Source organism: Ambystoma mexicanum, chromosome 11 (genome assembly GCF_040938575.1).
Source record: "Ambystoma mexicanum isolate Mex_15411 chromosome 11, UKY_AmexF1_1, whole genome shotgun sequence".
Taxonomy (NCBI): Eukaryota; Metazoa; Chordata; class Amphibia; order Caudata; family Ambystomatidae; genus Ambystoma; species Ambystoma mexicanum.
Genome location: NC_090934.1, coordinates 362927876 through 362954199, shown reverse-complemented (window position 1 = coordinate 362954199; position 26324 = coordinate 362927876).

Sequence of the window (26324 nt, the reverse complement as noted above, 5' to 3'; positions counted from 1 at the left end):
CAGCTTTACGGGTGAGGGAGGACCGCGGGCACGCTTCCCTCTCAATAAGGCATTGTTACGGAATCCCGATCTTTGCTTTGTTTTAGTCCTCATCATACCAGGATACAATCAATCAGAGAGTACAAAAACAAGAGGAGGGAGGGACCGGGGAGAGAAAGGGGGACATTTGGAAAAGTAGTAAATAATCACAGTCCACAACCGTCTAGAAGAGTGTTATTGCAACTTCCGGATTGACCAGCAATCGGAAGGGAAGACAATCAATTCACTTGTAAAAACGTACTTCTGAGTTTTGTCACAGTGCTGACAGCATCTCCGCACCAGGCTCGCTGTCCTCCTCTTTCACTACAGGTGCTGGTCGAGTGAGAGGAACCAGAAGTGGATGGGTATTAAAGTCGGGACCAGGAAGCCCCAAAGAACCGAACTGCAGACTGTACACACAGCCCGCACACTGCATGCGCTCTGAGCTGGGCTAGGGCTTATGAAGAACAGGCCAAGCCTCCAGCCAGTCGCAAGGGAAGAGAGACTCTGGTCTCAGAGTTTCCTGCAATCACTGCAAACTGTACACAAAGCCTGCACATACATAAATACATAAACTAAGGCAAGTGGTGGTCTTTGGTCCTGACTTCAGTGTGGTATACTTAGGCATGGGGTTCATGTTGCACTGTGTCTGACTCCTCTCCTGGGCATGGCTGGCAAGCTGGTTGCCTTCCTTCTACATGGCCTATTCCTCCTTATACATTAGGCTGGGAGTGACATCAGCAAGCTTATCTCACCCATATCCTGTGACTCTGAGGTACAGGGCGGAGTGAATGAGCATCTCTTCCTCTCATGAACGTCTTCTATCCCAATTGCAGAGATGTTGGCCGGACTAGCTTACACCCTTCCCTGTACTGTGCATGTGTCCGTGGTTAGGCAATACTGCAGCAGCGCCCTTATCTGTGCATGCTACAATGCAGGGTTTAAGGAAGCCATGAAACAGTGCGTCTCCGGTTGTAACACAGAATGAGGTTAGAAAGACACTTGCTGTGTAATAAAACTTACATTTTCGGCAGGCTGTAAACTCAGGAAAGTTCTGCCAACAATTTTAAATTGAGCGGGTACCAGTGCACATGTTATCAATGGTTAAAACATGACAAATTCAGGCACAGTGGCTCCAGTTTGTTTTATTCTTTTTATTTTATTTTTTATTCGCCATAGGCATAAAACAAACAGATGCAACCCATATTCACAAATTATATACACAATCAATAAGTATCAAATAAATATGTCTATTCAAACGTGTTTACAACAACAAATAGATACGCCTACTAGGTGAGTTAAAATAGATTAAAACCTGCAAAATACACTAATTGCCATAAAGCGATAAAGTTAAAAGGCATCAGAACAACATATAAGTGCTGCATTAATAAAGAGTTGCTATATAAGATTTTTTCTTCTTCCAGGCACTACTCATGATTTTGATTGTTACATTTTCTTTAAGCGGTAATTACACATGTTATATACCTTCAGTTAAAAACTGTTTTCAGCCAGTGCGATCGCAGTGATTTATATAAAGGGTAGAGCTAAAGAAAATTAACTATTGTCTCATTGCTTATTTTGCAATATTGGCATTCCTTCAGAAGATTAACTCCCTATTTTGATGTAATGCCCTAACCGGTAGAATCTCCAAGTGAAGTTTAAACAAGAACATGCGATCTTTGAACTCCTATATGTCAAAATAGACTCAAATCTAATTGCACATTGAATATACATTTAATCATTGACAATACTTCCCATCAATTTCAGAAAGCGAATCTCATCGTCAACCCAGATATCCTATGCTTTCATAAATCGGGCTTTGGCATGTGTGCCCATACAACGCCAGTTGGCTCATATATCAGGGAGTTGTATTCAAGACAACATAGCTTTTACATTTTCAACCAGGGTAGATCGCCTGCCCCTGGTATTCAGCGAATACTAAGGTTGACATTTGTACAAATGTTTATCCAATACAAGAGTGGTTTTAATTCCAATTTCTAAGATATTCATCTCAAGCCCAATTTCAACAATATTGATAGTGACTCGGCACTCCATGGCGGGGAAGCAATCTGTTTACAATCTTGTTTTTTTCTGATTGTAGTACTGTGTCATCTCTATGGTCCTATAACTCTGCACTATAGGTAGTTGCTGCAACCGCCTGGGTATTGTTACTCTGCAGGGCACTCAATAATACTCAGTCCACAAAATGCTGATAGAACTTGAGCATAGCTTCTCCCTTATTGATTAAGATGGTATAGCCCATCACAACTTTTGGTTTCAATTACGAGCCAAGTCTATACTAACACCTAGACAGTCAAATGTATCTGTGATATTGAGTATTATGCCATATAGTCTAACTCAGTAATTCATAGAATTTCGCACAGAAGTGGCGCACGCGGCTGGCGCACAGTGTGCGCGTTGCGAATGTCTGCGCCAGCCGCGTGTGTTAAAATCGATTTCCGCGCACAGCGTATTCATGGATTTTAGCCTCCAAAACCAGCCGTGGTGCAGAGTGGCGCAGCGACCCTGCAGCAGCGCCAGTTACGCCCCCAAGAACGCCCTCGTGCAAGGAAAAGCCATCAAAATTCCCAATTCAGCGCAACGGGCTGCGCTAACCCTGGATCAGTATACAGGGCTGCCAAACAGCAAATGCCAAGCAGGGAACGTGTATTACTGGGGTGCGCGGGAAGTTCCACACGCGATTTCAGCAGAGTACGTGTATTTCTTGGGTGCGGGGAAGTTTAACACGCGATTTCAGCAGGGTACGTATATTACTGGGGTGCGCGGGAAGTTGCACACGCGATTTCAGCAGGGTACATGTATTTCTGGCGTGCGGGGAAGTTTAACACGCAATTTCAGAAGGGTACGTTTATTACTGGGGTGCGCGGGAAGTTCCACATGCGATTTCAGCAGGGTACGTGTATTAATGGGGTGCGGGGAAGTTTTACACCCAATTTCAGCAGGGTACGTGTATTACTGGGGTGCGTGGGAAGTTCCACACACGATTTCAGCAGGGTACGGGTATTTCTGGGGTGTGGGGAAGTTTAACACGCAATTTCAGCAGGGTACGTGTATTACTGGGGTGCGCGGGAAGTTCCACATGTAATTTTAGCAGGGTACGTGTATTACTGGGGTGCGCAGGAAGTTTCACACGCGATTGGCCATGGGCGAGTGGGGTACGTGTATATCTCGGGTGCAGGGGAGTCCTACAAGTGAATTGGCAGTGTGGGTCCTCCCAGGTGTTCCCTCTACACCCTCCACGGCCCCTGCAGGCTTCCCACACCACAGGGGACTACCCTGCACCCCTGGTCATGTCCCGCAGGCAGCCCATCCACCATGGGCATGCCCCCCCAGCCCTGGTGAGCTGTCCAAGTGGGTCAACGCGGTCAACGAGCCATGCGAGAAGACGTGCAGTCTCCTCATGAAAAGACTGCAGGTCAGCTCGCATGGCACGTTGACGCAACGCCACCCCACCCCGGACAGGCTCAACCCGGTGCCGGATAGCCACATCCGCATGGAGAGGAAGGCCAGTTGGTGTAAGCCGATCTCCTCCCTGAGAACGGGTCTGGACGTAGGTATCCCTGCTGGTGCAAGATTATGCAGTCACAGGATCGGGGACAGGATTACACACAGGCACCTCCGCGGCGGCCTGTGCTGCCTCCTGTCCCTGCCCCTGCACTGCATCACTAGCACCAGTGGAATCCCCACGTCCAGACCCCATCTCTGTCCCTTGCATGGCCTCCTCCTCCACCAAACCCCCCACCAACCTGAATGACTCTGTGCCATCTTCCTCCGTCGGGCCCTGTAGGGTCTCAGCTGCCCCTTCGGCTGCCGAGGAGTCCAACTCCAACCTCCGCCTCTTGGACCTCCCCTCGGCAACTGCGACCTGGGATCTGGCACCGGACTCCTCACTCCCCGACGAGATGACAACCTGGGAGGGGAGCTGGGCCTTCCGTATCCAGCTGGCGGTGTGATCCCTGCCGCTGTGCTCCACAGCACCCTCTCCACCCTCTTCATCAGTCGACGCTGCAGCCAGGGAGAGATAGGACACAGGCATCAGGGCACTGTACAATGGACTCATACACACATGACAGTTGCACACGAGTGTCATTGTCAAACTTCAGACATGGCATCACAATCCCCAACACACATGTCATTTCAAATCACACACATGAGCTATTCCATAGCCATATCGCAACAGCCAGCACCATCCATACACATACAACAGCATGAGCAGACAAAGGTGAGCCAGACATCACATGAGACACAGGGAGTGCACTAGACATGCACACACGCCACCACACTTACATGCACGTGTACACCTCCACCAAGTGTCGCAGTGATGAGATCGGCATCCATGTCACATCTGGCAATCAGTCTTCTACATATCAGTCTCACATGCATCCATGTTGCATGACAGTTGCACACTTGTCAGATACACATACATGCACATGTACACAGTGCAGATACATCCAGCTGGAACCAACATCCATGTGTGACACCACAACCTTGACAACTGACATACACAGTCATTCAAACATGTGTGCTCACACATCTGCATTTGGCCTGCATGCTTACCCACAAATACACCATCCATGTGTCTCACACATGAAAGGACTCGCATGTGTCAGCCTCATGGCCCTGTACATACACATCCATACATGGCCCTACAAAACCACATGTGCAACCTGCAGACTACTGGCACACCACCACACGCACAGCTTCCAATCAGTATGCATGTACACTTACCGCTCAACTCCAGACGGGTCTGCCTCTCAAGGACCTGGATGTGGAGCGCTGGGCATACGCGTTCCAGGACCCTCATTTGGTCGTCCGACAGGTGGCCCCGGCACCCATTAGCATCCGCTGCCTTCAAGAGGCACCAGGCCTTGTTGAGGGTCCTGGATCTGAAGTCCTCCCAGCGCTTCTTGACATGATGGAATTTGCGGACTGCCACCCCCTCCGTGTTGATGGCAGTCACGATGTCCGTCCAGATCCTGATCCGTCCTTCCTTGTCGGCGCGCGACCTTCGGAAGAGGGCATCATACTTCCCCAGGACTTGCTCCACCAGGACACCAACTTCGGTGGCAGTGAAGCTGGTGGCCCTCTGCTTCTCTGGCTGGGGGTTGCCAGTGCCACCAGATGGTGTAGTGCTGGACATGGCAACCCCAGAGGCAGGAGTGGGTGGGCAACTGGGTCCTGGGGCTGGGCTGTGGAGCGATGGAATCCCAGTCGGGAGTCTTCGGTTCCAGCAGGGGTGGTCACAGCAACAGCACCCCAGGCTGACGTGCAGGCAGCAAATGGCAGGCACGTGGGCAGCAGGCAATCAGGCAGCAGCAGATGGCAGGTGGGAGCGTGCTCGGGGATCTGGGGGGCAGTAATTCGGCCTTCTGGGCAGGAGTGTGGTCTTCCGTGTATGAACGCGTGGCCAGCTTGATACGGAGTGTTTTGGCACGTGAAAATCTTGCACATCAGCGTGTCATTCGAGGAAAGGCCCTTAGCGCGTAAGCGGGTCAGCGCACGTACGTGATTTCATTGGACCAAAGCCCTTAGCGTGTAAGCGCGTCTGTGACGTGACACGCGCGGGTGTTTCCCTCATAGCACGTGATGACAGAGCACACATGGAAAAGCTGCACGTCCGAGTGTCAGCACGTATAATTGGAGGAAAGGGCGCGTACACGCGTAAGTGACATGTACGTGTGGGCCGGTTTAAAAGGTACGTGTATGACGCCATTTCTTTGTACGTGCTTTTTGTGGAGAGCGAGTGGGTGGATTCTGTACTTCTTGTCGGTTCACACGCGATTACTTCACAGCATTTCAAGTTCGTACTCCCTGCTACCTCTGACAGCTTTAATTTTTCTACTTTTTTTGGGCCTGTTTCCTCAAACAGTGTTCACTTCTTCTTTTGTCCTGTCTCCTCAGACAGCGTACAATTCTTCTTTTGGCAGGGTTGTTGCCAACGCGCACATGCACGTATTTTTCATGTTCTTTTTCCAGGCAGACGGTGAGTTCCGCACGTACTTAGCAACTGTGCTTGCCCCGTGTGTTGCGTACCCCTTCAGAGGTCATTGTAGGCTGCGTGTATCACGGGTATGCTTATTTTTGTGTTTCTGGGTGCCACAGCGTAGTGCAGGTTCATTTTTCCACGCCCGTGGTCTACGAGGGGTTGCATGCACGTTTATTTTTGTTTTTGGGCTGCCTGTGCATTGTGTGACCCGTCATCTTCCCCCAGGGGTCACAGACAGCCTTGTTAGAGCACTAGGGTACGAATTCCATCTAGTACCCTACCCTTTGACCCCCAATTGTCCAGGACAATAGTTTACTGCTCCTCCTATACGCACAACAACATCAGTGCCATGGTTGGGAGGCGACCAAGCGGTAAGGGAGGCAAAGGTGGCCGACCTTCAAAAGGTGGACGTGCTGGTAGGGGATGTGGTCAGGATTTGCAGGGTGCCCCTAGACCCCCATGTGTGGAGGACCAATCAGGGACACCCATGCCCCCCCCACCATGGTTGAGGGAAACGTGGCTGAGACCATCCCGGCTCAGCCCCTGTTGGACCAGCCCATTGTGGCACCTGACCTGGCACAGGATGACTCCCTGTCTGACTTCCAGGTCAGCAAGTCTAGGCCACGTGTGGCGGTGCAAGTTGTCACCAAGGCACGTGGATCTAAGGCAGCTATGTCATCTGCTGCCCCAAGTATGCAGGGTGGTGAGGCTGCAGGGGCAGCTGCAGCTCCATCCACCCCTGCTCTGACTCTCCCAGCCAGGACAGTGTCGGTCCTGGTCCATCATGCTGATGTTCCCTCTGCCAACATTACACTTCAGACAATGCCTGCACCAAGTCCTATGGTCAATGTGCATTTGCACACTCCAACAACCCAGTCCACCGGTGATTCTGCCCCTACTGACCAGAGCGGCGTTAGCCACTCTGGCTCCGCTCCACATTCTAAAAAGAGGAATAAGGGTGCTCTGGCACGACACCCCAGGCACAGCCGGCACGTCAAGGAAGCCTTGCTTTAATGACGCGGAGCTTAATGCACTTGTGAGCTATGTGTTGCAACATAGCCACGAAATGGTGGTGACTGCAGGGTCCAAGACCACACCTGGTCAACGTAAGGCACACTGGCAGACCATCGCCAATTACATAAGTGCCCTTGGATTTGTGAGGCGCTCAGCTGATGATTGCTACAAGCGGTGGAACAACCTGAAACGCAGAGCAAAGGACAAGCTGGCCTCAAGTCATGCTGCTACTCTGGTGACTAGTGGTGGGTCTCCACAAGAGGACAACAAACTTACTGAACATGAGTCTGTTTCTGGGACCTTCGTCACAGAGGAACAGATCCGAGGTGTGGGAGAACTACCTGATTATAACACATTGTCCGGTGAGTGCCCATGCATGTGTGTGTAATGCACGTGTATGTTGTTTGGGTGACGGGTTCTGATTGAGTGGCAGGTGAGGGTGTGTGTGACTGAGTAGTATTGGTCACCCATGTGCTTCATCCAAAACATTCTGCGGCCTTGAATTTGGGTGTGACACTATCCCTTCTGCCCACAGTAGTAATTTAGCGCAACATTACGGCAGTTGCCCTTGAGGTGGCATCATGCAACAACATTGTTTGTATTTTTCAGTGTTCTTTCAGGCTGATTGTTTCAATTCTCCCACTTTTGCAACACATTCCTCAGCCCTATTGTGACATATGTAACATGCTTCTGTCAGTGAAGAACTCCACATAGGCCCACATGTGTCACCTTGGTAGTTGAAAGATTTGACCATTCAGGCTGAATGAGTATTGTCCTGATCACGTGATGTTTTTGGGCCTGTTTGAATGTGGAACATGCTAGTTGTTTCCTGTCATGTTGAAGTGCACAACCATTGATGTGTACATAGCCCTGCAATCACTGTATTTTTGTACACTGGATGTGTTGCAGTGTGTGGCACATGGCGTATCTTTTCACACTATGGCATTTTTCATCTATTCATGTCCATCTCACATGGATGGGTGACAGTACTCATTCACTGACATATGGATGTACTTGTGGAATGTACCATGGCTATGGTACATGCCATCTGTGTGATGGAATGTGTCATTTATGTGTATAGGACATGCCACTCACAGGCCAGTGTGTGATGGCAGTGCTACCCAGCATGCAGCAAATGTGTTGCTCTTCCATCTTGGTGTCATCAGTGTCAGACTTTTGCCTCCCCTTCCAACTCTGTGACAGTGCATGCATGGGAGGGTTATAGTCATGTGGGACATGTGTAAATCATGTACTGGTTCTGTAGCTTGTCAGGCCTATTTGTGTGCTATGGTGCTAATGCCTGTTTCCATTTTTTGTCTTTCATGTTTTTGCAGGGGATGACGCACATGATGCTGGTGAGGTTGAGGAGATGGTGCAGACCCAGGAGGAACCTGAGGCACAACCGGCCACCAGTGGGGGACGTGGTGTGGTGGTGGGTGAGAACCCACTCTTGCTGCAGACGATTCTGTCAAGGGGTGTCTCTGGGTGCACCTCCCCAGACCTCTATTCAGGTGTTGATTCGGATGATGAGACCTATGTGGCGTCGCAGGTAAGTGTTTCTGGAAGGGGTTCTGTTCTGTCCAACCCACCTGCACCAGGGGTAGTACCCTCTATGGGGATGTCAGTGTTGGTTAGTCAGCCTTTGGCAGTTACGGGTGCAGGGTCACACTCCACAATCTGATCCTGTTCCTGGGCCAGCAGATCAGAGGCGGAATGCAGTCCTGCAGCCTCAGGCAGTGCCGGCACAGCAAGGCGCAGATCGCCTTGCCCCAAACAGGTGTGGTGCCCGCTGATGCGGTGGCCGTACGCCACCAGGCAATACCGCATCCATTTACGGTATGGCAACCCAACAGGCAGCATCAGTTGAGATGATGGCTCAAGCAATGGAGAGGGTGGCCACTTCCATTGTCCCCCCTGAAAGGCAGATGGAGCTACTACAGCAGGCAACAGACTCCATTTTCCAATCACACAGGGAGGGCATGTTGGCGTCCAACAGGGACAGACGGGCGGCACTGGAGACTCTACGGAAATCAATATCAATAGAGTCCCAGGGCCACAGGGAAGCCCTGAGGGTAGAACTCCATCACCTCAGGGTGACTCTTGTTGACCTTGAGACTTCACTAACTCGAGGACAGAACAGCAGCTGGAGCGGCTCACATGTTCACTCTCAGCTGAGATGCAGGCAACTCGGAAGGAGATCCGGGCATCACGTCAGGTGCTACATGGGGATCTCCGCACTATAATCCTCCAGAACGAGACCTTCCACACCCGCATGCTTGCTGCCATGGAGGACCATACCAGGGCTTTGCGTGGGCTGCCTCCAATAGCACCACCACCTCCAGTGGCAGCAGCAGAGGGTGTTCAGAGTGAAAGCAGCAGTTCTCCCACATTGGCATAGCCGTGCAGGCCATGAGCCCATGGAGGTGTTTTTTTTTCCCAACATCCACACAGGCGGCTGTTGGTGCGCACCCTGTCCTCGGACCTCCTGGGTGGCCTCCCCCCACACCCAGCACCCACATGGCCATTTTTGATTTTTGATTTTTGCTTTTTTGATTTTTGATTATTTTTTAACAGTGTGTTGCCTTGTGTGGCTCCCGTGGGCATCCACTGTATTCCGGCTGGGCACATGCAGGCTTGTCCTGAGTTTGGGTTCGATGCTTGGGTGCGTGAGACACACACCACTCCTGCTTCCCGTTTCCATGGGATTGCAAAGGGTGTGACCAAGTGACAGTGATGTACACAGTGATGTTGGGGTCCCATGAGCTGTGTGGGCAGTCTGTAGTCAATACTGTGTATACATTCCTTGTGTATATTGTTGTTGTATTATACACTGCATGTTGGAATTATGTATGCTTCTGCTTCCATGTCTCCCTCTGAATTTGCAGGTTCATTCCTCATGTCTTCACAAGGTCGTCTACTTTGGAGATGGAGTTCATGTTGTATGCAGTACACAGACACGTTTTGAAGCCTGCAAGACTACAATTGGAAGGGAGTGATGTGGTGGCATATTCAGGTTGTAAGACTACGACTACTTTAACTTAGTACGGTCATGTTTTAGTTATCTTTGAGCTTGTGTAGCTGCATTGTATTGTTGGTAAGTATTTGGTCATGTGTGTTGTTAGTTCAACATTACTGGGACCATATTGTGTGTGGCCAGTTTCCATTTGGGACACTGTACTTTGTGACACTTGTGTGAGGTTTTCGGGATTGCTTTGTTTGCTCTCACATAGCATGACATGCCATGGTGTGTTGGGTGGTGGTGCTGGGGAAGGGTTGGGTGGCATGGCCTGTTCTCAAGTTGTATTTTGCAAGGGGGTAATGCATTTAGCAGCATATGTGTCTTTTGATGACACAGCATTGGTGGTGTTTCTGTAGGTAGGGATGCACACATTGTGCACTTCCAGATGACCAATCTCAGGCTGGTATGGTTGTGACAGTTCACTGTACCTTGTGTCATCATCGATTGTCAGCTGGTATGTGGCAGGGCTGTGTGCACTCCACAGGGGTGTGATTCTAAGTGAAGTAATTAGCCACCAGCTGCGTTCGGGCTACCTCACTCCGTGCTCTTTCCCCTCCAATGCGCAGCGGGCGTGCATGTGGTTGGGGATGTGGGGGCACCACCATGTCCACCGGCAGGCCCCGGCGTGTTGCAACGTTGTGCAGGACACATGCTGCCACTATGATCCTGCACACTACTGGGGGAGCGTATAACAGCTGCCCGCCAGAACGGTCAAGGGAGCAAAAGCGTGACTTGAGCACTCCGAATGTGCGCTACACTATGCCCCGGGTTGCAATATGGGCTGTGTTGTATCTTACCTCGGGTGGCGTGGTGGTGTTCCGAATTGGCGTCATCATGTGGGTGCTCAGAGGGTAGGCACTGTCCCCTGGGGAGGTGGTGATGGGTATCATTAGTAGGGTTGTGACATTACTCAGTATCTGGCATGCATGCATGTGCTGTGGCATTTATACTCACCGAGCAGCCATGTATCGCCATGCTGCCCAGCTTCTAGGTCCCGGTTTAGGGTTGACATTCTGTAAATGAAACTGTCGTGGGTGGACCCTGGATAGTTGGCATATACTGAGGTGATGATTCCCTTGGCATCACATACTACCTGGACGTTGATGGAATGCCAGTGCTTGCGGTTTCTATAGATGTGCTTAAGTGGCACCTAGGACTTTGGGGAATTGTGCCACCCCGTAGAAATCCTGGACGGCAGCCTGCCTTTCTGCAGGTGTTCTGGACAGGTATATGTGCCTGCGGACTGATGGGCGTGCAGTCATGATGGCCAAGACCTGGTGTAGGCAGCGTGACTGTGTGGCCTGTGACACCCCCCCCCACTATGGCACTTGTCCGCTGAAATGATCCGGTGGCCAAAAAGTGCAGTACATTGAGGACCTTCTCCAGGGGGCTGAGTGCTTGGGAGCAGAGGGTGGGTGATGTGAGGTCATCCTCCCACTCACTGACCAGGTCGAGTATTATGTGAGGTGGAAACCTGTACCTCCCATACACCTGGTCATCAGGCATGCCAAAAAGGCTGGTTCTGGGTGTGAAAATTCTGGGCCTGACTATCCTCCTCCTCCTGCGGTATCCCACGACCACTGCTGCTAGGAACGGTATGTTCATCATGGCGTTTGAGCTTGCTTGTTGTTTGCGCTCACTTTTATTCTGCGCGGGTCCACGTATGCCTGCTTCCTGCTGGCGTACGTGTTTTCGGATTAGCGTGTCTTTTTTGGCACGTGCGTGTGGGCGTTCTGTGCATTTGCCTCCTGTACTTCCACGCCCACCCCAGTAATACACGTACCCCGCTTGCCCACGCCCAATCGCGTGTAAAACTTCCAGTGAGCCCCTGAAGTACACGTACCACGCTCGCCCAGGCACAATAGCATGTGAAACTTCCCGCGCACCCCCACAATACACGCTATTTTTGACACAGCGGGTGTCCGTGTTTGTCACGTACCCCTTTGTACGTCATTTGTCCTAGAGGGCCACAGTATGGGACATTCATCAGAGCTGTTAATACGGGCTTTTTGTTAGCGCAGGGACGCTACCGCCTGCCTTCGTGTGGCAGAAATGTGTTGATGTACATAGTTGACTTTTGGTTTGTGTCATGAGATTGCCATTTCACTGCTGGGGGGTGGGGGTACAAGGGGACTTGAGTGGGACATGAGTGGGGGCCTGCTGGCAGGTGCCCTGCACTGCTGGGGGGTGGGGGTGCAAGGGGACATGAGTGAGACATGAGTGGGGGCCTGATGGCAGGTGCCCTGCACTGCTGGGGGGTGGAGGTGCAAGTGGACATGAGCGGGAGCCTGTGGCAGGTGCCCCTCAGTGCTGGGGGTGGGGGTGCAAGGGGACATGAGTGGGGGCCTGTTGGCAGGGGCCCCTCAGTGCTGGGGGTGGGGGTGCAAGGGGACATGAGTGGGACATGAGTGGGGGCCTGCTGGCAGGTGCCCTGCACTGCTGGGGGGTGGGGGTGCAAGGGGACATGAGTGGGACATGAGTGGGGGCCTGCTGGCAGGTGCCCTGCACTGTTGGGGGTGGGGGTGGAGGGGGTCATGAGTTGGTGATCAGTAGTGCAAGGTGACATGTGGCTTGGCTGGGGGGCATGCCAGGGTGGATGGGCTGCCTGCGGGACATGACCAGGGGTGCAGGGTAGTCCACTGTGGTGTGGGCTGCAGCAGGGGCCATGGAGGGTGTAGAGGGAACACCTGGGAGGACCCACACTGCCAATTCACGTGTAGGACTCCCCTGCACCCCAGATATACACGTACCCCACTCGCACAGGGCCTGTCGCGTGTGAAACTTCCCGCGCACCCCCGAAATACACGTACCCCGCTCGCCCAAGGCCAATCGCATGTGAAACGTCCCGCGCACCTCAGATGTACACATACCCAGGCCAATCACGTGTGAAACTTCACGCGAACCCCAGGAATACACGCACCCCACTCGCACAGGGCCTATCGCGTGTGAAACTTCCAGCAACCCCAGATTTACATGCACCGCGTTCGTCCAAGGCCGATCGCGTGTGAAATTTCCCACGCACCCCCGGAATACACGCACACGCTATTTTGACACAGCGGGTGTTCATGTTTGTGGCGTACCCCTTTGCACGTCATTTGTCCTAGAAGGCCACAGTATGGGACAATCATCAGAGCTGTATATACGTGCTTTTTGTTAGTGCACATTTTGGCGCACATTTTTTTCATGTGCAGGGACGCTACCGCCTGCCTTGGTGTGGCGTACGTTTTTAGGCCTGTGCACGTCTTCGCCGGTGCGCTGGTTTGCCCTATTCGTGTTGTTGCCTCCTGTACTTCCCCCGTGCCGCCCGTGCCGCCCACATTTTCACGCATTGTTCCCCATTCCGCGTGTCACGCCCCATGTTACGCCTACTTTTGTTATGAGTGCCGCGCTATGTGCGCTTTCGCTGTGGCCATAGCGCACGCCATTAGATGAACTGTGCACCGGAGTGCGCCACGCAGATTTTCAGCGCACATCCCAGATTTTACTCGCGCACGGACTTCCATGAATCGATGTGCGTGGGTTTTGCTGCGATTTTTGCACTTGCACTGCGATTCTCACGATTTCGCACGCTTGCGCAGGAATTTTAGGCGCACATTCATTCCATGAATTGGCCTGTAAATGTCCATGGATTGTTCCTGTATTTTGGTTTTGGAAGGACTTACAGGGTAATTCATGGAAATTCGCACAAAAGTGTCGCGCGCGATAAAATCAATTTCCGCGACAGCGTATTCATGGATTCTCGCCTCCAAAAGCAGACGTGGCGCAGAGTGGCGCAGCGACCCTGCAGCAGCACCAGTTACGCCCCCAAGAGCGCCCTCGCGCAAGGAAAAGCCATCAAGATCGCAAAACCATCGCAAAGGGCTGTGCCAACCCTGGACCAGTTTACCGGACTGGCAAACAGCAAACGCAAAGCGGGGAACGTGTATTACGGGTTTCGGGAACACGCATGCGCGAGAAGTTTTACACGCGATTGGGCTGGGTGCGTGTATTTCAGGGGTGCGCTGGAAGTTTCACATGCGATTGGGCTTGATGCGAGTATTTCATGGGTGCGCGGGAAGTTTTACACGCGATTGGGCTGGGTGCGTGTATTTCAGGGGTGCGCGGGAAGTTTCACACACGATTGGGCTGGGTGCGTGTATTCCAGGGGTGCCGGGGAGTCCTACATGTGATTTGGCAGTGTGGGTCCTCCCAGGTGTTCCCTGTACACCCTCCACGGCCCCTGCAGGCAGCCCACACCACAGGGGACTACCCTGCATCCCTGGTCATGTCCCGCAGGCAGCCCACCCAACATGGGCATGCCCCCCAGCAAAGGCACATGTCTCCTTGCACTACTGATCACCAACTCATGTCCCCTTGCACCCCCACCCCCCAGCATTGCGGGGCACCTGCCAGCACGCCCCCACTCATGTCCCACTCATGTCCCCCTGCACCCCCACCCCCCAGCATTGTGGGGCACCTGCCAGCAGGCCCCCACTCATGTCCCACTCATGTCCCCCTGCACCCCCACCCCCCAGCATTGCGGGGCACCTGCCAGCAGGCCCCCACTCATGTCCCACTCATGTCCCCCTGCACCCCCACCCCCCAGCATTGCGGGGCACCTGCCAGTAGGCCCCCACTCATGTCCCACTCATGCCCCCCTGCACCCCCACCCCCCAGCATTGCGGGGCACCTGCCAGCAGGCCCCCACGCATGTCCCACTCATGTCTACCCTGCACCCCCACCCCCCAGCATTGCGGGGCTCCTGCCAGCAGGCCCCCACTCATGTCCCACTCATGTCCCCTTGCACCCCCACCCCCCAGCATTGCAGGGCACCCTCCACCAGGCCCCCACACATGTCCCCCAGCCAACATGTCATCACAATCTTGATCCCTGGCCCTTATGGTCAGCCTCCAAATGCCAAACACCCACCCGAGTATTGCATCCACCCACTTAGAAATGGCAATAACATGATAGAACCCCGATTGCAAGTGAATCTCAAAACCCATATCATGATCTGCATGATACCAATGAGATGATACTACACATTGAAGGTTGATGAAAAAAATGTATTAAAAGCAGCATAAATGGAATTAAAAATAAACAAATGACAATGGGAATCAAAAACCAAAAGCAGCATGTCCGTAAAATAATGAAAAACCACATATCATAATCCAAAGGAAAGGTGTCCAAAGTCACAGTTCAAGAAAGTAAATCCAAGGTAAAAACAAAACCGAAAACCATTGCTCCATGGGTAAATCCAAAAGAAAAACTAAAATCCAACAGTCAACTATATACAGATAAACAATCCAGGGTCCATGATCCCAACTGAAGAAATGAAACCTATATAAAAATACTACCTAATAAAAAAGTATATACAAAAATGTGGTCCATTGTCCAAAAGGTCCAAAATAAATAAAAAAGCAAAGGAAACCTAACACTAACTACATAACTATTTACAAGGGCAGCGGGCTAGTCCGACGGCTCACTGGTTGTTGTCATGGGCCAGGGCATCATCAAACTCCTATTCAATGGCTTGGAGGCGGGCATGTTCCCTGGCCCCGAGGTCTCGCAGGGATAATGCAGTGTCCAGCTCCAACTCCCTGCGAAGACCCTCGAGGCACTCAGCCCGCCTCAGCGCCCTCCGCATGGAGTTCTCCGCCCTGACCATTGTGAGCCGTTCCTCCTCTGCCCGCTGCCGCTCCGCACCTATCTGCTGGCACAACCGCTCCCACACGGAAGCCACTCCCATTCCAGGGTTCTCCTGCCCTCCGGCCGATGCCTGCACCCCTGATGTTGATGGCCCCAAGCCATGATGCCTCCCACGTCGAGCCTGCCGCTGCTTCCGATGCAACTGCCTGTGCCAGCACGACGGCATCCAGGCTGATGGAATCCACCAACACCGTCGTGCACGTATCCTGCCCGATGATGCCGTCACATCCTCCATCTGCTGGGGTCCAGTTGCTGGTGTGTCCACCCCTGCTGGACCTCCGACTCCCGACTGTGGCAGGGATGGGATCCCCACCGAGGTGGCTGCATTGGTCGGGGTAGGTCCACAGGGGGCCCTGGTGGCATCTGGGCCGGAAGACGGCATGGAGTACGACTGGCGCATAACCTCCACAGAGGAGGAGAGGGTCGCCAGAGTGCCCGACACATGTACGAGACCCCCGACCATGACCGCTCCCAACTGGGCCACGTTGCCACGGTGCTCTTCGTGATGACGTGCGTGCTCCCCCCAGGAAGCACGCACCTCATCACGAATGACAGCCATGCGCAACGCGACACCAATCAGGACCTTCTCCATACGGCCAGGGGTCCCCTTATCCGCAGGTGGAGGGGAGTCAGATGACATGGACATCCCCCCTACCTGCGGACGGGCCTGGGATGGGGCATTCCTGCTGGTGCATGGTGGTGCAGTCACAGTGTCAGGGACAGTGACATGCACAGGCACCTCCACAGCGACCTGTGCTGCCTCCTGCCCATGCCCCTGGACTGCACCACTTGCACCAGCAGGGATGCCCCCACCAGGCCCCATGTGCGGCTCAGTAGCGGCCTCCTCCTCCTCTGTGGAAACCACCAACCTGGATGGCTCCACACCGTCTTCTGCCGTTGGAAGCCCCTGTGGGGGCTCACCCAACCCTTCCGCTGCAGCCGTGGGGGCATCCCCGCCGCTTAGCTCCACAGCGCCGTCTCCGCCCTCTTCTTCACTTTGCGCTGTGTAGAGGGAGACATAGAACTCAAGCATCAGGGTACTGTACAATGGTCCCCTAGACAGGAAGCAATAGCAGATGAGTGGCACTGTCAAAGATCACTTCCATCATGTCCCTCCACAACACATGGGTCAATGCAGGCAAAACACATGCAGTAACAGGCATGGCGCATGCTATGGACATAAGCAAACATGTCCAAGGGACTCTTGAAGCATACAATGTTGTTTTTGGACTCACATGCATCATGGGTCATGCCTATCACATGCACACACTTCAACGTACTTTCATCCATCTGGACTCGTACACCCCAGACACAGTGGATGCAAGGATAACTAGGCTGCATCAGTGATTCTGAACATTGTCACAGACATGTGTCATGCATCCATGGCATTCACAAGTCACAGACACGCAGGTCAGAAATACAGACATGGACACCATACATGTACATGGCATCAGCACCCATCCCTCACCCCCACCCATGTCCAGGAACAGACACTGGCATGCTCTCATGTGTCCATTCTGCATAGGGCTCCCCATGTTGCATTTAAACACATACACCAACTGTGTGCTTCACACATTACTGGTCTCACATGCATGACCATGATGTCCCTGCACACACACGTGTACATGGCCTATGTCACACATACAGGCAAGTATCAGACAACCAGCACACTGCAACATGCCCTGTCTCACACAGCAATGCTTGGCCACTTACCACTCGACTCCAGATGGGTCTGCCTCTCAAGGATCTGGGCATGGAGCGCTGGGCGTACGCGTTCCAGGACCCTCAGCTGAATGGTACTCATGCTGCCCCGGCCCCCCTCCACGAGGCGCCGGGCCTTTATGCGGGTCCTGGACCTGAAGTCCTCCCAGCGCTTCTTGACTTGCTTGATGTTGCGGGTTGCCACCCCCTCCGCGTTGATGGCAACCACAAAGTCGTCCCAGATCCTGTCCCGTCCTTCCTTGTCGGCGCGTGGTGATCCGAAGAGGGCATCATAATGCCCCAGGACAAGCTCCACCAGGACACCAACTTCCTTCTGACTGAAGCTGGTGGCCCTCTGCCCCTCTGGCTGGGGGTTGCCAGTGGTCTCGGATGGTGTTTGCCCCGACATGGCGACCCCCGAGGCAGGCGTGGGTGGGCAACTGGGTCCTGGGGATTGGCTTTGGAGCGATGGTATCCCAGTTGGGAGTGTTTTGTTCCAGCAGGGGTGGACACAGCAACTGGACCCCTGCAGATGGCTGATGTGCAGGCACCAAATGGCAGGGCACGGTGGCAGCAGGCAGGCAGCCAGCAGCAGATGGATCGTGGGAGGCTGCTCAGGGCTCTGGGGGGCAGTAATTCGGCCTTTTGGGCAGGAGCGTGGTCTTCCGTGTGCTTACGCGTGGCCAGCTTGATACGGAGTGATTTGGCACGTGAAAATTCTGCACTTCAGCGTGTAATTCGAGGAAAGGCCCTTAGCGCGTAAGCGCATCAGCACGCATGCGCGATTCCATTGGACCAAAGGCCCTTAGCGCGCATGCGCGTCTGTAAAGTATCACGCACGGCGTTGCTTTTCGTGGGGTGCGGTGCGTGTGTTTTGCAGGCGTTGGGGTTCACACGCTATTACTTCACAGTGGGTGGGTGTTGGCTACGCGTTCTTTTACACGCAAGGCAGACGGTGAGTGGTACCCTGCTCCCCCAGGCCCGATCGCGTGTAAAACCACCCGCGAGCCCCTGAAATACACGTACCCCGCTCCCCCAGGCCTGATCGCGTGTAAAACCACCCGCGAGCCCCTGAAATACACACCCCTAGGCCTATCGCGTGTGAAACTTCTCGCGCACCTCTGAAATACATGCACACGCTCCCCCAGGCCCGATCGCGTGTGGAACTTCTCACGCACCTCTGAAATACACGCACACGCTCCCCCAGGAACGATCGCGTGTGGAACTTATCGCGCACCCCTGAAATACACGCGCACAGGCCAATCGCGTGTGAAACTTCTCGCGCACCACTGAAATACACGTACACGCTCCCCCAGGCCCGATCGCATGTGGAACTTCTCGCATACCCCTGAAATACACGCGCCCAGGCCAATCGCGTGTGAAACTTTTCGCGCACCTCTGAAATACACGCACACGCTCCCCCAGGCCCGATCGCGTGTGGAACTTCTCGCGCACCTCTGAAATACACGCACACACTCTCCCAGGCCCGATCGCGTGTGGAACTTCTCGCGCACCTCTGAAATACACGCGCCCCGGCCTATTGCGTGTGAAACTTCTCGCGCACCTCTGAAATACGCGCGCCCAGGCTTATCGCGTGTGAAACTTCTCACGCAACTCTGAAATACACGCACACGCTCCCCCAGGCCCGATCGCGTGTGAAACTTCTCACGCACCTCTGAAATACACGCGCCCAGGCCAATCGCGTGTGGAACTTCTCGCGCACCCCTGAAATACACGCACCCAGGCCATTCGCGTGTAAAACTTTGTGCGCACCCCTGAAATACACGCGCACGCTCCCCCAGGCCCGATCGTGTGTGGAACCTCTCGCGCACTTCTGAAATACACGCACACGCTCCCCCAGGCCCGATCGCTTTTGGAACTTCTCGCTCGTGTAGAACTTTGGTGCACATTTTTTACCTCCGCAGGGACGCTACCGCCTGCTTTCGTGTGGCGGACATGTATGGGCCTGTGTGCGTCTTTGGCCGGGGGCTGTTTTTCCCTATTCCATTCCATGAATACGTGTTGTAGGCGAGCGTGTGGGCATTCCGCGCACTTGCCTCCTGTACTTCCCCCGTGATGCCCACATTTTCACGAGTTGTTCCCCATTCTGCGTGTAACGCCCCGTGTTACGCCTACTTTTGTTATGTGCGCCGCGCTATGTGCGAATTCGCTGTGGCCTTATCGCACGGCGTTCAATGACCTGTGCGCCAGCGTGCGCCAGCGTGCGCTGCACACTTTTTCAGCGCTCATCCAATATTTTTCTCGCGCAAGGACTTCCATGAATCGATGTGCGCTGGTTTCCCTGCGATTTTCGCACTTGCACTGCGATTTTTGCTCTTTCACTGCGAATCGCACGTTTTCGCACGCTTGCGCCGAAATTTTCGACGCACATTAATTCCATGAATCGGCCTGTTAGTCTCAGCCCCTTATTCTCTACCAATTTGTGGAAAGGCGGCAGTTGAGGCTGCAAGTCCATAGGTATTTTAAATAAAAGGATTACATAATTTTCAAGTCACCCATCCACGATGCATCCATGGGTAATTCCGATATTTGAATTACTGAATCGTTTATAAACAATGAGAAGAGCAGAGGTGCCAATACGGACCCCCTGACACACCTTAATGTCAACATTGAATGTGCGCTGGACTCAATGTGTGCGTTTCCTTTCACCCTTGCGTGGTAGTCAGTGTATAATAAACATACAGCAGAGAGGTGGGGTGCCAGGACAGCTCCAGGACACTCCATAGTCTGGGGGGGATACTGCGGCTTGCGAGTCAACAAAGGTGAGATAAATTGGCTGCTGTTTACGGACAACAAATTTATACGGTACCATTAATTATAAAAATGCCTGGTCAGCTGTCAATATCGATTTCCTAAAACCAGCTTCGAGAGTTGATAATGCCTTGTGTTCAGCACACCAGTCGTCCAACTTTGTCTGCAGAAATTTGCCGAAAGTCTTGCCCAAAGAATCGAGTAAAGAAATTGGCCAATAGTTTTGTGAGAGATTGCTGTCCCCCTTCTTATAGATAGGAACCTGGATGGCTCCCAGTCAGCTTCGTCGTGGTAGAGTATTTATGAGATAAAGGATTTGTACAGTATTTTCAGTGTGTCGTTCAACAATTGACATTAACACTTAGAAATGGGGTAAATAAAAAGGGAAAGATGTGCTCAGACCACAAATGTGTGTGCTGGCATAGCTGCAGGTGCATGAACATGGCCGGCCGAGAGAATGGTACCAAAAAGCTGAACAGCAGTACTTCACAAGGAAAGATTCAGGGCACGCGATGTAACGGCACAATGGGCCTTGAAAATAAAACTCTCATTGTGCAAAGGAGTCAAGGGGGAGGAAGGATAAAGTGAAGTGCAACATTATTGGGGCCATATTTCCCTTGTCTGTATAGCCCGTGGAAGTTTAGGTATGTCCCTTTCAGAGCTTCTCCCAGTATTCATGCAAAATAACCTCCCAGTTGTAACTTCCCATCTTTTCATGTATGCCCCCCTTATATGAGGGGCGCTGTCTACTATACATTTATAGATGGCTGAAATGAGATTTCTGTCTCCCAGATTAGTGGCCAGGTATTTCTTGAATGGTGATAGTGATCTAGTGGACACTAGCCAATGTCTTAGTTGAAGATAGTGCAGCATGTCCCCTTCACCAAGTCCCATTTTGGTTTTATATAGTTCAAACATTTTTATTTCTCAGCCCGTGAACATATCCCCCGACTTCATGCACCCCATCACCTTTCAATGGAAGAAGGCATCTCACACCAATCCTGGGATACATTGGGGATTATGGAACAGGGGAATGAAGGGGTGTGGGAGTAATCCCTTGTTATTTCACTAAATTGTCCCATGTGTTCTCCACTAGTTCCCTTATGGTGCGTCCATGATGTGGTCTGTCTCCCCTGTTTAGCCAGAGGACCTTCTGACACTGCCTTGTCCATTCATACTCAGATTTCCTCTCTAGACCCTATTAGTCATTCTCTGATGATCTGCAGTTGGACCGCACCATAGTAATATTGAAAAGTATTGAAAATTCGGAAGACCAAACCCCCTTTGAGTACTCGGACCATTAGCGTTTTCAGTGCTATCAACAGGGTTTTGTTGTTCCATATGAATGCTGAGGGACACATCTAATTGTCCCCAAGGATATAATTCTATTGAGAAACTGTACCAGGTGTATTCATAGAGGAGTGGGGATAAAGGACACCCCTGTTTAGTACCTCTCCTTAATGGAATTGTCTGGGAGCGTTGTCCATTTATCAAAAGTCTCATTGGGAGTTGCTGCAATTGGCCGGGATTTTCTTTAGAAAGGATGCACTAAATCCCATAAATTCCACAGGGTAGAATAAGGACAGTTCAACCTGGTCAAATGCTTTCTCAGCATCTAGCGAGAAGAGTAGTTCTGGGGGGTCCTTTATGGTTGTTTTTTCAATTGGGTGGCAGACCATGCAGATGTTGTCAAATGCTTGCCTCCATTTTATGAACCCTGAGTGGTCAGGGTTTATCAGTTTTGGGAGGATTTATTCCAGTCTATTCGCCAGGATTTTCATGTACATTTTGGCATCTATGTTTATAAGGGTGATGGGTCTGTAGGACAAGCACAGGGACAGATCCTCAGCTGACTTAAGCAAGAGGATTATTTTAGCTTCCTCCTCGTGGCAGTAATTGGATCTGGTTTGAAGAAAGAGTTATACATTTTAATGAGCTTGGGGGCCAGCAACATATGGAAGGTTTTTTTAGAAGGAGGAAGGGTAGCCATCTGGACCTGGGGATATATTCAGGGGAAGGGCTATTATCAAACCCAATATTTCCTTGGTGGTAATGTTGGCCTCAAGATGTTCACGTTCCATTGGGGGGATCTTCTGGAGTGGGAGAGAGTGTAAATATGCTTTTGTAAAGAGTGGTCAGGACAGCCTGACGTGTGAGGGGAGGTGTAGAATGTTGTGAATTGTTAAGTCATGTACCAAGCTGTAGTCACTGTGCTCCCTTGTGATGGTTTGTCACCTTGAGAGAAGCGTTAAGTGCAGAAAAGTCCCTAATTTTATCTTCCATATCGTTTAGTAGCCTTTTGTCCTTCAGCAGTCCTTGGGGAAAGGACCAGTTCCACAGCCCGCTTTTTTCTTTGGACAGGTTTAGCATACGTGACAACGATGCATGGTCCGCTAAGAGGATTATACCTATGCCTACCTCATTTATTTTACCCAGTAGAGATGTTGAAGACCAGATGTAGTCAATTTGAGAGACTGACCTGTGTGAGTAGAAGGTGCAGCCTATCCCTGTTCCCAGGTGTCCTTCAGGTCAGGTGGTCAATTTTTGTAATGAGGGCCAGTGAGGGGGAAACCTGCCCTTTGTAGGTTTTAGCGCTTCTGTCCCCACCGTAGATCCCAGGCTATATTGAAATATCCCATTAATAAAATGGCACCTTTTCTAAAGTGGTATGTGTTACCCTAATAAATTGGTCTTGTCCTGTGTTGAGGCATATAAAGTGGCTACTCTGAGTGTTGTTACCCCTACCTGAAGTGTAAGAAACAGGTATCTCCCTTCCTTGTTTGCTAGTAAGCCCAAGATTTAAATAGTTAGACATGAGCAAATTGCTACAAGGACCCCGCCACTTTCTAGGGGGCATTTGCCTGGTATAGGTGGGGGGAATGCTGTAGTTTGAATCTGTGCCTATCTTGTTTCCTAATATGTTTCTCTTGTAGGGCAACAATGTCTGATTTTGTGTACTGGAGGAATTGTTTGACTTCCCTTCATTTTATGGTGGAATTTAGCCCCCTGATATTAAGAGTAAGGAGCTTGAACTTACACACCTATGATCTGTGATAGTGTTCAGTAGGACGCCTCGCAATTGTGCCGTCACCGCCAAACAAACCCTATTACCCCCCTTCCCAGTTCTGATCCCATTCCTCCCTCCCATCCCTTTCCACAACTCTAACACGCCCACCCCTCAACTTCCCAACTTCTGTAGAGAGTGACAGTTCCGAAGGAGTACTTGGGTCCTTTACCCTCGGAATTGACCCGCCGCTTGTTCTAGAGACAACTGTTGGGGTATCGGAAAACCTCCCTTCAAGATTCCAATTGGTTACCAGAGAGACCGTCCTTCCATACACGGACACCCACTTCCTTGTGGTTCTCATACCGTACTCGGAAACCCCCTTCATTGTGGCTCCCATAGCTTTGCTTAACTTGTATGTACTCTTGTTATCTCTGTCACTTCAATGTAGATATTGGTCCACCATCTGTGTCTCTGTCTCTGCAGATGTTGCAAAGGAGTTGTCTTCTTATATTTGCTCTGATTACTAGACCATGCCCAATATTTCTTTCTAGTTGATGCACTGTCCCACCTTGCCGTGTTTCTCCTGTGTCTTCATCGCTAAATTGTTATATCTGTGTTGCCGCCCGTCCCACGAGAACAAGAGGCTGAAAGGAAAGGTCAACTTATATCTGATTTGTTCAGCTGCCAGCGCCCTTATTACTGGCCTCATATGACTGTGTTTCAATGATGTCAACTGGGCCAAGTCTTGGCCCCACACAACAAGTTTCTCTCAGAATAAGTTCCTTTTGGTTATATGAAGTTATTGCTGCCCCTATGACTCTGGGCCAAGCTCCGAGATCAGTTCTTTTAGGGCCAGTCCTATGTATTCTATCTATATATATCTCTTCCACTTTCTCGTCTTGAGTAGATCAGCAAAGACCTGCTTTGCTGCTTCTCTAAAGATTTTGGGCCTCATTACACGGATGGTGGTAAGGATTTACCGGTACCGGTAAAATACCGGTACTGGTAAATCCTTACCGCCTTACTATGAGGTCCCTTTGCGGGTTGGGGGATTTAACGCCTGCTTTTTGCAGGCGTTAAAAACCAACCCGCAAAGGGACCCAGGGAGCTAATTACGGTACCGCAATTTGCGGTACCGTAATTAGCGCCTTCCCCATTCCCATTGTGCCCTATGGGCCATAAATGGGAATGGGGAAGGGCAATGGTGGAAGGGGGAATTACTGCCCCGCCAACCTTGGAATGGGGCGGTAATTCCCCTTTCTGCCAAGGCGGTGCCGGTATTTTACCGGCATGAACCATGGCGCTAATAGCACCATGGTTCTCCGCCATCCGTGTAATGAGGCCCTTTGTCTGCCACTTCCTCTGGCATATTCGGAATGCAAATGTTGGCTATCCGGGACCTATTTTCAAGATCTTCGCATTATATTTCGAGATTGTGGAAGATTCTAACGAGGTCTTACAGGGTTTCTTCTGTTTTTCTGGAGATTTTGACCAGCTCCTGTGGAGCTTTTTTTTTGGTGATGGTCCGTTTTTATAATGTCGCCACATCATTTTCCAGGCCCTGGATTGTTTGTTTTATTTCTGTCACAAGCAGGAGGAGAACTGGGTATGGAATGAGGAGATAGTTTGTCGTGAAATTTTTTGAAGCAGGATGCCACATATTCCTTGCTCATAGACATAGTTGGGGCCCTGTTGCAGGCACAGGCATTGTCCCCCATGTGGGCTGAGGGTATTGGGGAACCGGCTGTTGGCTCTTTGTACCAAAACTGCTGCATGGTGCCTTCATGCTGTTTATTTGGTGGGAATCGCTTGATGGGGGTGCTCCTATCCTTGCCCCCTAGCATTGGGCAGGTTTGTAAGGTTGCTTGTGGGGCGCTTATGGAACTACGCATGAAGAGGGTGGGGCGTCACCCCCCTGTGGGTTCATGGCCCATGGGCCTAATCTTTAAAGTGTATGGATTGTATGTCCTATTCCATCACCCTTCTGCTCATGTTAGGTCCCTATCCCAGGATCAATTGGGTTTTTGATTATGGATCCTTTTGGCCCTCCAGCAGAAGAGTGTGCTCCCGGGAGAAAGGGGTATCCACACTCCCACCCCAACTCAAATGAATCACAAGGGAGCCCTGTTCCTGTTGCCGCCACCTCTTTGGGTGGGACCCGCAGAAGCTGTGCACAACATCAGGATGGTCTCAGAATACATTCACAGGTTCTGTGGCACCTCTGCCGATGCAGGCGAGCCTGGGGGTGAGGGGTGGGCCCAACTAGCACACCCAGCTGCAGCTACCTTTTTACCTGCAAGGGTGCCAGGTGCACCTCTAATGTTTGTGGCTCACAGCCCATGCCACCTTAGTCCTTGGCACCTAACCCGTCTTCTGGAGTAACATAGGTCACCTGTGTTGGGGATCTGTGACCCGGCCTTGCAGGACCTCACCGATTGACACTGCCTTAGAGGGGTATGCAGCCCACACTGTGCCTCAGAGCATTTCTGTGCCGTCCGTCACTCAAAAGCTGTTGAGACTCAGCCCGCGGGGCCATCACAGTCAAAAGGTTATTAGGAGGGAGATAAGTCAGTCATTAGCTATGTGGAGTCTCGTTGCTTGTTAGCATTATTGCGGAGCCATTCAAAGACAGAGCTCTTTTGCGACTCACTCCGGTAGCCATCTTTGAATCCCCTGCTCTTATATTTTTTTGGTAACGCTGAGGTTAAAAATAAAAACATGTACACCTGAAATGTCTTGCTGATATGAAATGTGTTTTTGTACATGTGCCTTATAGTGAATGCTTTGTATGTGTTTTGAATGTCTGCTCAATAAGTGACATTATAGAGTTGACCATCTCTGGCTGATGAGATTGAAAAATATAAAGTATCTAACTGTGAAATGGTGTGATTGTCTGTATTGTATCCAGTAATTAAATGAGTGATTAGCAAAAGGGTACAGTAGGAAGCCGAACAATGCATAGCTAAGGTCCTGAGGTATAATAAGAGTGGCAGAAAGGAGGAATCAGTCTTCTTTGTTCCTACAGTGGAAATATGCCAATCTGAATGAGCTAGTTGTAAAACTTTGTAGGAAGGAGAACTAAATGTTGGGGTGTCCCT